Source organism: Acipenser ruthenus, chromosome 40 (genome assembly GCF_902713425.1).
Source record: "Acipenser ruthenus chromosome 40, fAciRut3.2 maternal haplotype, whole genome shotgun sequence".
Taxonomy (NCBI): domain Eukaryota; kingdom Metazoa; phylum Chordata; class Actinopteri; order Acipenseriformes; family Acipenseridae; genus Acipenser; species Acipenser ruthenus.
The window spans coordinates 7,992,540-8,004,707 of NC_081228.1; positions in this window are offsets into that span (position 1 = coordinate 7,992,540).

The following is a 12,168-nucleotide window of genomic DNA, read 5'->3' on the forward strand; positions in this document are numbered from 1 at the left end:
TATCACTACAGCAAAGTCGTGAACAAGCAATAAAACTTGTCAGTTTTAAATAATATGTTTTCTCATTATAGCAAATACTTAAAACATATTATTAATCTTATGAAATAACTGTTATGAACTATAAACAGTTTCAATTAGCACTGAACCTGTTTCATTATAAGATAATCTTTCAATTAATTTACCTCTGTTTATCAATTGCTATAATATTATTTTGGTGAATCCCTTTTAGGATTTAAATCCAAATATAGGCCAGTATGACCCTTCTCTTTGTTCATACAAAATCCAGCTGAGACAGGATTTTTTCTCAAGACCTCTGGATTGTTAGTTAATCTTTTGGTCATAAAGAGTCTCTTCTTATCTTGTGTTTTTCTTGACATAAATTTGTAGATTAACGTTCACTTTTAGCCGGAATGGTGCTTTTTATCAAGCGTTATGCTTTCTGAAGATAAGATATACTAGTGGTAAATCGTTCATTATATATATTTTCTTAGGGATTCTCAGACCACTAAGTATTTAATTGAATACATGTGTAATTCCAAACAAGAGAGGACTGACCTATTTCATGGAGCAAGAGAGCCACCTACTAGTGGTACAAGGATACTCTTTCTTTATCCTTCCTAATATCTTTGACACTTCATTTTATAATACATTCCATATTTGAAATTGCCTAGTCCATGTCCTGCGTATCCCAGCGTTCCCAGCAGGATTCAACTTCTGTGCCGGGTTCAGCTCTGGTTGGTTCCGCGAAAACGACAACAGGCCCCTTTATCCAAAGTTTAGCATCACAGGTGTGAGACGCCATCTTCCTCACTTCGTACCTACAAGATACTTGGACACGTTTAGCTGGGACACCTTCTACACATTCCAATTTACCTAGATGTGCCCATTTCACTAAATGACCTCCTTCACAATTCATGCATTCAATCCTCTTAATATCCTTTGGATCTACATTTAGATGAGAGAAAGAAATTCCTTCAGAATCATTACATTCAAACAAGATTCTACAGTGTTTAGCTAAATGACTACAGGCTGGACAAAGTTTGGGCCCAGTCACTGATGACTTGCTTTGGCACATATTACATGCACACATAACAAGAGGATTATGTTTCAATTTGTGTGTCAGGGTTAATTCTGCACCATGTACAATAGTTCTGGATCTGTATACATTGTTACTATACATTCCCTTCTGTTCGCACAGAGTCACTTTGCGAGGTACGCCTTCCATCCAGAACACTGAAGGAGGCCAAAACTCACTGTTATTCATATTTTCTGGTATCCAATTACTGTTCTGCCTCACAACATCAGTTGGTAGACACAATACAACTGAATCTGATTCAATTGATGAAGCATTTACTGTAGCTTACTGAGATCCTCCATGCAATGGAGTCTAATGTTTTACTATATGGAATAACTAGTTCAGCATCACCTGCGACAGAAGACAAGCGTAACATGACCAATAAGATGCAACCAGTTCCATCAAAACATTACACACAAAAGACAACATTACTCCTACTTAGCTCAATCCAGATGGTTGTCATGCTGATGCGCCGGGGAGACTGCACTGTGGTTGATCCCCGGAGCCAGCATCGCAGCCGTTGTGTGTGCTGATGCTCCAGGGAGGCAAAATAAGCTGATCCCTGGAGCCAGCATTACACTTCAGCCATCAACACCAGGCAGAAGGATATCTACATCATCATATGGAAGGAAGCGCAAATGGATGGGAGACAGAGATGGATCACATTAGTTTACTGTAAAGCTACGTCTTAGTTGGTGCTTATCTTCAAATCAGCATGAAGTTTTAACATCTACTCTCATGTAATGGAAATCACACATTAGCTCTTTGCATATTTCACTTTGTATGACCTCGTCTTTCTTTTAGGTGCTGAAAATGGAGGGCAGCAAATACTTAAGGGATGTGTTTCCAAGAATGTCTGTGATTCTGCACAAGAAAATGAGTGCTGTGAGGGCAATCTCTGTAACGCAGGTCATTTTCAGATAAGAACTCGAATATGTTACCCACATTTAGTAGCAGTGTTGTGCCAGTAAACCTGACATAGAAAATCAATAATTAATGAATGTCAATAATATTTGCACCACAGCAGCTGTAAAGTAAGTCCCACCTATGACAAGAAATGCAATAAAGGTTTACAGAACCCACCCCTATTTGGAAAAGACTGCAAAGCAATTGGCTAAAAAAACTAGTTTATTGTCACTTACTGGAATGTGTTAAGAGATAACACTTAATAAAAATGTTTAAAGGTCAGTTGCACACTTTTATTTTCAAAGAAACATGGGAAGTATTAAAAAATAATATAGAACATAAATAATGAATATTATATATTCAGCCTGCATTTGTCTGTATGACATTATTACCCAGTTTATTTTGGAAAGGTCTACCTCGTATCCAGGCATCCCCAGTTGTGGAGTACACATGCATTTAGTAAATATTGGAAATTCGTGGCATCAAGTGAAATAAACTCAATATTTTATTTACAAAAACTATCAGAAACAGCAAGACTCAGTCAACCTGATTAAAGCAATTTAAGCTGTACAGGGTGAACGGGACCCAACCTGCCCCGAACTTCTGGAACTGAAGCTTTAATGTCTCTAAACATTATTTTTTCAACACTGTGTCTAATTGTATAATACACTGAAAAGTAAAGGCACTAGTAAGACCCTTTTAGGGTTCCTGTGGTTGATACTGCAGAGGAACCCTTTAAGGGGCTTCGAAGAACCTTTTTACAGGGGTTCTATATTCTCTTTGCAGACTTTCTTTTTTTGTCATTTATCAAACAATAAAATGTCGCTACCCTCTTCTAATCATTGTCTAACTATATTAATTGATATTGTTATATTTAATTATTTACAAAAATATCAAAGGATTAAAATAAGGTTTGAACGAAGGTTCTGTTTAAAGTCAATTTTACAACCAGCTCAAAAGGGGAGTAAATCTCCATCGATATGCATGAACATTGGTGTGTGTGTGTGTGGGTGTGTGTGTGTGGGTGTGTGTGTGTGTGTGTGTGTGGGTGTGTGTGGGTGTGTGTGGGTGTGTGTGTGTGTGGGTGGGGGTGTGTGTGTGGGGGGGGGGGGGGTCGGATTGACAGGCTCAACAAACCCTGTGAACGGGGTAGCATCTGGTGAAATACTTTTTGAGATACAGCGTGGCGAAGAAAACACCTTTTTAAAAAAAAAAAAAAAAAAGATAGAAAAATTAAGACGCTTTTGTATACACCTGTATCTCAAAAAGTACTGCTAATTAAGGAACCACACTTGGCATACACATAGTCCCGGGAGTGTAGATGTGCAACGGGGTAGTTATATTTTCAGGGGGGTCCTGGTTTTACCGAAATTGGACCATAAAGATAACGGTCTGACATCACTTCTGTCTGACGTCAGTGCTTGGCAGCGTTGCTTTCGACCGTTCCATTTCACTGAATAGGGAGACATTGAATAGCCTATAGTTCAACACACATGTGTTTCTGTCCGGATAAAACTAGTAATCAGTGATAATAATTAGTGTTTGTGCCTTCAGTACTGGGGAAACTAATACTAATTTGTTCATTTAGGAAATACGTCCCCCCCCCCCCCTCACTTTATGATACGGTTGTGAGTTCATCGAAACAGTCTGTGTTCCATTCCACACACACACACAGCGTCAGCAGTCAGAGAAACGAACATGTGAAACAGAGGAAGCAGTGGCACTTTACAGTATTACCCAGTTAGCTGGGTTGTATTGAGGCTCACCAGTCCTTCATTTGTAATGACAGGGATGGTGGGGCTCCAGCGATAATTGAGAAAGCAAAGGAGAGAGACAAGCATGGTAAAGGTAAAGGCTACAAGACCATCTCCAAGCAGCTTGATGTTCCTGTGACAACAGTTGCAAATATTATTAAGAAGTTTAAGGTCCATGGAACTGTAGCCAACCTCCCTGGGCGCGGCCGCAAGAGGAAAATCGACCCCAGATTGAACAGAAGGATAGTGCGAATGGTAGAAAAAGAACCAAGGATAACTGCCAAAGAGATACAAGCTGAACTCCAAGGTGAAGGTACGTCAGTTTCTGATTGCACCATCCGTCGCTTTTTGAGCAAAAGTGGGCTCCATGGAAGAAGACCCAGGAGGACTCCACTTTTGAAAGAAAAACATAAAAAAGCCAGACTGGAATTTGCTAAAATGCATATTGACAAGCCGCAATCCTTCTGGGAGAATGTCCTTTGGACAGATGAGTCAAAACTGGAGCTTTTTGGCAAGTCACATCAGCTCTATGTTCACAGACGAAAAAATGAAGCTTTCAAAGAAAAGAACACCATACCTACAGTGAAACATGGAGGAGGCTCGGTTATGTTTTGGGGCTGCTTTGCTGCGCCTGGCACAGGGTGCCTTGAATCTGTGCAGGGCACAATGAAATCTCAAGACTATCAAGGCATTCTGGAGCGAAACGTACTGCCCAGTGTCAGAAAGCTCTGTATCAGTCGCAGGTCATGGGTCCTCCAACAGGATAATGACCCAAAACACACAGCTAAAAGCACCCAAGAATGGATAAGAACAAAACATTGGACTATTCTGAAGTGGCCTTCTATGAGTCCTGATCTGAATCCTATCGAACATCTATGGAAAGAGCTGGAACTTGCAGTCTGGAGAAGGCACCCATCAAACCTGAGACAGCTGGAGCAGTTTGCTCAGGAAGAGTGGGCCAAACTACCTGTTAACAGGTGCAGAAAAGTTGAAATTGAAGAATGTCAGTTGATATAAATAGACAAAGGATGAGGCAGGAGGGGAATTCCCGAGAATCCCTCACAGTGATAACTGCGAGAATAGATAGCAAAGCTGTAGTGTCCGAGCTTCTCAGCGATACCAAACTGGTTTAATGTATAGAGAGAGAACTTATGGTATTATACTGCCATCCAGAGGTTATGATTGGAATTAAACCATTGACTTGAGTGAAGCAGGGTAGAATCTATTAAGTTATTACGATTAAATTCTTGTCTATGTAGAACAGTCGCTTATTGCTTTAGACTTGAATAATAAATATTCTAGACATGTTTTAGGACAGTTAGTCATGAATATAAATAAGTTAACGCAGTATTTAGATGTCATGGTTCGGCGCGTTGAATTCGTCTCCGCCAGTTGTGAAAGAGCAGCAACAGGAAGCCGGAAGATTGCAGTACTGAGGCACAGAGCACGCAGAGCTGATGAAGCCGCCTGGTCACCATGACAACTTACCACTCCCCGCAGTCACTCAATGAGGGCGTTGCCGTGGTAACCATGGTCTGTGAGGCGCCGGTGGAAAAGTTACAGTACAATAGTGTCGTTGGAGCATGTTGTGACCAGTCAAGTCACGAGCCGCCACTGGTTGAAATGGAGTTTGTAATGGGCTGGATACGTCTTTAAAAGGTTGAACGTAGCTGATGGAGGTCCAGGGCAGGATCTTCTGATGAAACGGTAATTGTGCTGGCTCAGTGGGAGCGGGAGAGGGGCGTCTGATTGCGGGCGAGGAGTAAAGAAAGATTCCGCAGACAAGGCCTCGTGGTGGAAATTAAATAGAGCTAAAGGAAGGCAATCGCAGACAACAGAAATGTCGATGTCTTGTCGAAGGAGCTTGAAAGTTTAGCGGAGGACCAGACTTCCTGATAAAGTTGCAGACAAGTTGAGTAATGAAGCTGCGCCCCGGACGGCTCTGATGCTGAGGTGGAGACTGGATGGAACAGGAAAGAGTAACGTTGGAGCTCTTGGAGCCGAAAAGAGAAGCTGAATGAAAAGAAAGATCACCTGAGCAGGTAGGAAAATTATTGATAATATCTTGGCAGCGATGTGCAGAGAAATGACCAGCAGTGAGCCAGACAACGAAGTTTAGATATTAGCGGTGAAGCACGAAACAACGGCGTCTGAGCGTTTGCTACTAAAAACGAAACACTAGACAGAAAAGGTGCAGGTGATCAGGTCTTAAATAGTAAACAGATGCTAATTAACGGGAGATTAGAAAATTAAAAGATTAGAAGATTAGAGGACCCCAGCTCCACGCCCCCTGAACCTCGCAAGCTAACATATAGCAGGTCGTTGCATTGCATTTGTGTAACATCTGTTTTGCAGCGTAGATATTAATGCGTTGTCTTGTTGCTTTTAAAAAGGACATTTTTTTACTCAAAAACTTCATTTTTTTTTTTTTACTATTTCTTGCCACTGTGTTATTCCTTATAAAACTCGCATGGTTTGGTCTGTGCATATGATTATGACATGCACAAAAAAAAAAATGACTATTTTCTATACATTTAAAAATCATTAAAAAAAATATATACCCCCCACCCCCTCTTTTCTGCACCCCCAGTTTGAAATTCGTTCCCGCGCCTCTGTTTTCAACCTTGACTTAAAAACAGTAAGAGTCCCAGGCAAAACATTCCATAATTTAGGAGCGTCACAAGAAAAGGCCCTTGTCATGTTACTATTTTTCACGCTGGAATAACCAGCAGCCCGCATCCTGTGATCTCAGAGTGTGGTTAGGAGTGTAGAGGGTTAATAATAACCAGCAGCCCGCATCCTGTGATCTCAGAGTGCGGTTAGGAGTGTAGAGGGTTAATAATAACCAGCAGCCCGCATCCTGTGATCTCAGAGTGCGGTTAGGAGTATACAGGGTTAATAATAACCAGCAGCCCTGCATCCTGTGATCTCAGAGTGCGGTGAGGAGTATACAGGGTTAATAATAACCAGCAGCCCGCATCCTGTGATCTCAGAGTGCGGTTAGGAGTATACAGGGTTAATAATAACCAGCAGCCCTGCATCCTGTGATCTCAGAGTGCGGTGAGGAGTGTAGAGGGTTAATAATAACCAGCAGCCCGCATCCTGTGATCTCAGAGTGCGGTTAGGAGTATACAGGGTTAATAATAACCAGCAGCCCGCATCCTGTGATCTCAGAGTGTGGTTAGGAGTATACAGGGTTAATAATAACCAGCAGCCCGCATCCTGTGATCTCAGAGTGCGGTTAGGAGTATACAGGGTTAATAATAACCAGCAGCCCGCATCCTGTGATCTCAGAGTGTGGTTAGGAGTATACAGGGTTAATAATAACCAGCAGCCCTGCATCCTGTGATCTCAGAGTGCGGTGAGGAGTATACAGGGTTAATAATAACCAGCAGCCCGCATCCTGTGATCTCAGAGTGCGGTTAGGGGTGTAGAGGGCTAATAATAACCAGCAGCCCGCATCCTGTGATCTCAGAGTGCGGTGAGGAGTATACAGGGTTAATAATAACCAGCAGCCTGCATCCTGTGATCTCAGAGTGTGGTTAGGAGTATACAGGGTTAATAATAACCAGCAGCCCTGCATCCTGTGATCTCAGAATGCGGTTAGGAGTATACAGGGTTAATAATAACCAGCAGCCCGCATCCTGTGATCTCAGAGTGCGGTTAGGAGTATACAGGGTTAATAATAACCAGCAGCCCTGCATCCTGTGATCTCAGAGTGTGGTTAGGAGTGTACAGGGTTAATAATAACCAGCAGCCCGCATCCTGTGATCTCAGAGTGTGGTTAGGAGTATACAGGGTTAATAATAACCAGCAGCCCGCATCCTGTGATCTCAGAGTGCGGTGAGGAGTGTAGAGGGTTAATAATAACCAGCAGCCCGCATCCTGTGATCTCAGAGTGCGGTTAGGAGTATACAGGGTTAATAATAACCAGCAGCCCGCATCCTGTGATCTCAGAGTGCGGTTAGGAGTGTAGAGGGTTAATAATAACCAGCAGCCCGCATCCTGTGATCTCAGAGTGCGGTTAGGACTATACAGGGTTAATAATAACCAGCAGCCCTGCATCCTGTGATCTCAGAGTGCGGTGAGGAGTGTAGAGGGTTAATAATAACCAGCAGCCCTGCATCCTGTGATCTCAGAGTGCGGTTAGGAGTATACAGGGTTAATAATAACCAGCAGCCCGCATCCTGTGATCTCAGAGTGTGGTTAGGAGTATACAGGGTTAATAATAACCAGCAGCCCGCATCCTGTGATCTCAGAGTGCGGTTAGGAGTATACAGGGTTAATAATAACCAGCAGCCCGCGTCCTGTGATCTCAGAGTGCGGTTAGGAGTATACAGGGTTAATAATAACCAGCAGCCCTGCATCCTGTGATCTCAGAGTGCGGTGAGGAGTATACAGGGTTAATAATAACCAGCAGCCCGCATCCTGTGATCTCAGAGTGCGGTTAGGAGTGTAGAGGGCTAATAATAACCAGCAGCCCGCATCCTGTGATCTCAGAGTGCGGTGAGGAGTATACAGGGTTAATAATAACCAGCAGCCCGCATCCTGTGATCTCAGAGTGCGGTTAGGAGTATACAAGGTTAATAATAACCAGCAGCCCGCATCCTGTGATCTCAGAGTGCAGTTAGGAGTGTAGAGTGTTAATAATAACCAGCAGCCCGCATCCTGTGATCTCAGAGTGCGGTTAGGACTATACAGGGTTAATAATAACCAGCAGCCCGCATCCTGTGATCTCAGAGTGCGGTTAGGAGTATACAGGGTTAATAATAACCAGCAGCCCGCATCCTGTGATCTCAGAGTGCGGTTAGGACTATACATGGTTAATAATAACCAGCAGCCCGCATCCTGTGATCTCAGAGTGCGGTTAGGAGTGTAGAGGGTTAATAATAACCAGCAGCCCGCATCCTGTGATCTCAGAGTGCGGTGAGGAGTATACAGGGTTAATAATAACCAGCAGCCTGCATCCTGTGATCTCAGAGTGTGGTTAGGAGTATACAGGGTTAATAATAACCAGCAGCCCTGCATCCTGTGATCTCAGAGTGTGGTTAGGAGTATACAGGGTTAATAATAACCAGCAGCCCGCATCCTGTGATCTCAGAGTGCGGTTAGGAGTATACAGGGTTAATAATAACCAGCAGCCCGCATCCTGTGATCTCAGAGTGTGGTTAGGAGTGTACAGGGTTAATAATAACCAGCAGCCCGCATCCTGTGATCTCAGAGTGTGGTTAGGAGTATACAGGGTTAATAATAACCAGCAGCCCGCATCCTGTGATCTCAGAGTGCGGTTAGGAGTGTAGAGGGTTAATAATAACCAGCAGCCCGCATCCTGTGATCTCAGAGTGCGGTTAGGAGTATACAGGGTTAATAATAACCAGCAGCCCGCATCCTGTGATCTCAGAGTGTGGTTAGGAGTGTAGAGGGTTAATAATAACCAGCAGCCCGCATCCTGTGATCTCAGAGTGCGGTTAGGAGTATACAGGGTTAATAATAACCAGCAGCCCGCATCCTGTGATCTCAGAGTGCGGTTAGGAGTGTAGAGGGTTAATAATAACCAGCAGCCCGCATCCTGTGATCTCAGAGTGCGGTTAGGACTATACAGGGTTAATAATAACCAGCAGCCCGCATCCTGTGATCTCAGAGTGCGGTTAGGAGTATACAGGGTTAATAATAACCAGCAGCCCTGCATCCTGTGATCTCAGAGTGCGGTGAGGAGTATACAGGGTCAATAATAACCAGCAGCCTGCATCCTGTGATCTCAGAGTGTGGTTAGGAGTATACAGGGTTAATAATAACCAGCAGCCCTGCATCCTGTGATCTCAGAGTGTGGTTAGGAGTATACAGGGTTAATAATAACCAGCAGCCCGCATCCTGTGATCTCAGAGTGCGGTTAGGAGTATACAGGGTTAATAATAACCAGCAGCCTGCATCCTGTGATCTCAGAGTGTGGTTAGGAGTGTACAGGGTTAATAATAACCAGCAGCCCGCATCCTGTGATCTCAGAGTGTGGTTAGGAGTATACAGGGTTAATAATAACCAGCAGCCCGCATCCTGTGATCTCAGAGTGCGGTTAGGAGTGTAGAGGGTTAATAATAACCAGCAGCCCGCATCCTGTGATCTCAGAGTGCGGTTAGGAGTATACAGGGTTAATAATAACCAGCAGCCCGCATCCTGTGATCTCAGAGTGTGGTTAGGAGTGTAGAGGCTTAATAATAACCAGCAGCCCGCATCCTGTGATCTCAGAGTGCGGTTAGGAGTGTAGAGGGCTAATAATAACCAGCAGCCCGCATCCTGTGATCTCAGAGTGTGGTTAGGAGTGTAGAGGCTTAATAATAACCAGCAGCCCGCATCCTGTGATCTCAGAGTGCGGTTAGGAGTATACAGGGTTAATAATAACCAGCAGCCCGCATCCTGTGATCTCAGAGTGTGGTTAGGAGTGTAGAGGCTTAATAATAACCAGCAGCCCGCATCCTGTGATCTCAGAGTGCGGTTAGGAGTGTAGAGGGTTAATAATAACCAGCAGCCCGCATCCTGTGATCTCAGAGTGCGGTTAGGAGTGTAGAGGCTTAATAATAACCAGCAGCCCGCATCCTGTGATCTCAGAGTGCGGTTAGGAGTGTAGAGGGTTAATAATAACCAGCAGCCCGCATCCTGTGATCTCAGAGTGCGGTTAGGAGTATACAGGGTTAATAATAACCAGCAGCCCGCATCCTGTGATCTCAGAGTGCGGTTAGGAGTGTAGAGGGTTAATAATAACCAGCAGCCCGCATCCTGTGATCTCAGAGTGCGGTGAGGAGTATACAGGGTTAATAATAACCAGCAGCCCGCATCCTGTGATCTCAGAGTGCGGTTAGGAGTGTAGAGGGTTAATAATAACCAGCAGCCCGCACCCTGTGATCTCAGAGTGCGGTGAGGAGTATACAGGGTTAATAATAACCAGCAGCCCGCATCCTGTGATCTCAGAGTGCGGTTAGGAGTATACAGGGTTAATAATAACCAGCAGCCTGCATCCTGTGATCTCAGAGTGTGGTTAGGAGTATACAGGGTTAATAATAACCAGCAGCCCGCATCCTGTGATCTCAGAGTGCGGTTAGGAGTGTAGAGGGTTAATAATAACCAGCAGCCCGCATCCTGTGATCTCAGAGTGCGGTTAGGATTATACAGGGTTAATAATAACCAGCAGCCCGCATCCTGTGATCTCAGAGTGCGGTGAGGAGTATACAGGGTTAATAATAACCAGCAGCCCTGCATCCTGTGATCTCAGTGTGCGGTGAGGATTATACAGGGTTAATAATAACCAGCAGCCCGCATCCTGTGATCTCAGAGTGCGGTTAGGAGTGTAGAGGGTTAATAATAACCAGCAGCCTGCATCCTGTGATCTCAGAGTGCGGTTAGGAGTGTAGAGGGCTAATAATAACCAGCAGCCCGCATCCTGTGATCTCAGAGTGTGGTTAGGAGTATACAGGGTTAATAATAACCAGCAGCCTGCATCCTGTGATCTCAGAGTGCGGTTAGGACTATACAGGGTTAATAATAACCAGCAGCCCGCATCCTGTGATCTCAGAGTGCGGTGAGGAGTATCCAGGGTTAATAATAACCAGCAGCCCTGCATCCTGTGATCTCAGAGTGCGGTGAGGAGTATACAGGGTTAATAATAACCAGCAGCCCGCATCCTGTGATCTCAGAGTGTGGTTAGGAGTATACAGGGTTAATAATAACCAGCAGCCCTGCATCCTGTGATCTCAAGAGTGCGGTTAGGAGTATACAGGGTTAATAATAACCAGCAGCCCGCATCCTGTGATCTCAGAGTGTGGTTAGGAGTGTAGAGGGTTAATAATAACCAGCAGCCCGCATCCTGTGATCTCAGAGTGCGGTTAGGAGTTTACAGGGTTAATAATAACCAGCAGCCCGCATCCTGTGATCTCAGAGTGCGGTTAGGAGTGTACAGGGTTAATAATAACCAGCAGCCCGCATCCTGTGATCTCAGAGTGTTTTTAGGAGTATACAGGGTTAATAATAACCAGCAGCCCGCATCCTGTGATCTCAGAGTGCGGTTAGGAGTGTAGAGGGTTAATAATAACCAGCAGCCCGCATCCTGTGATCTCAGAGTGCGGTTAGGAGTATACAGGGTTAATAATAACCAGCAGCCCGCATCCTGTGATCTCAGAGTGCGGTTAGGAGTGTAGAGGGTTAGTAATAACCAGCAGCCCGCATCCTGTGATCTCAGAGTGCGGTTAGGAGTGTAGAGGGTTAATAATAACCAGCAGCCCGCATCCTGTGATCTCAGAGTGCGGTGAGGAGTATACAGGGTTAATAATAACCAGCAGCCCGCATCCTGTGATCTCAGAGTGTGGTTAGGAGTGTAGAGGGTTAATAATAACCAGCAGCCCGCATCCTGTGATCTCAGAGTGCGGTTAGGAGTGTAGAGGGCTA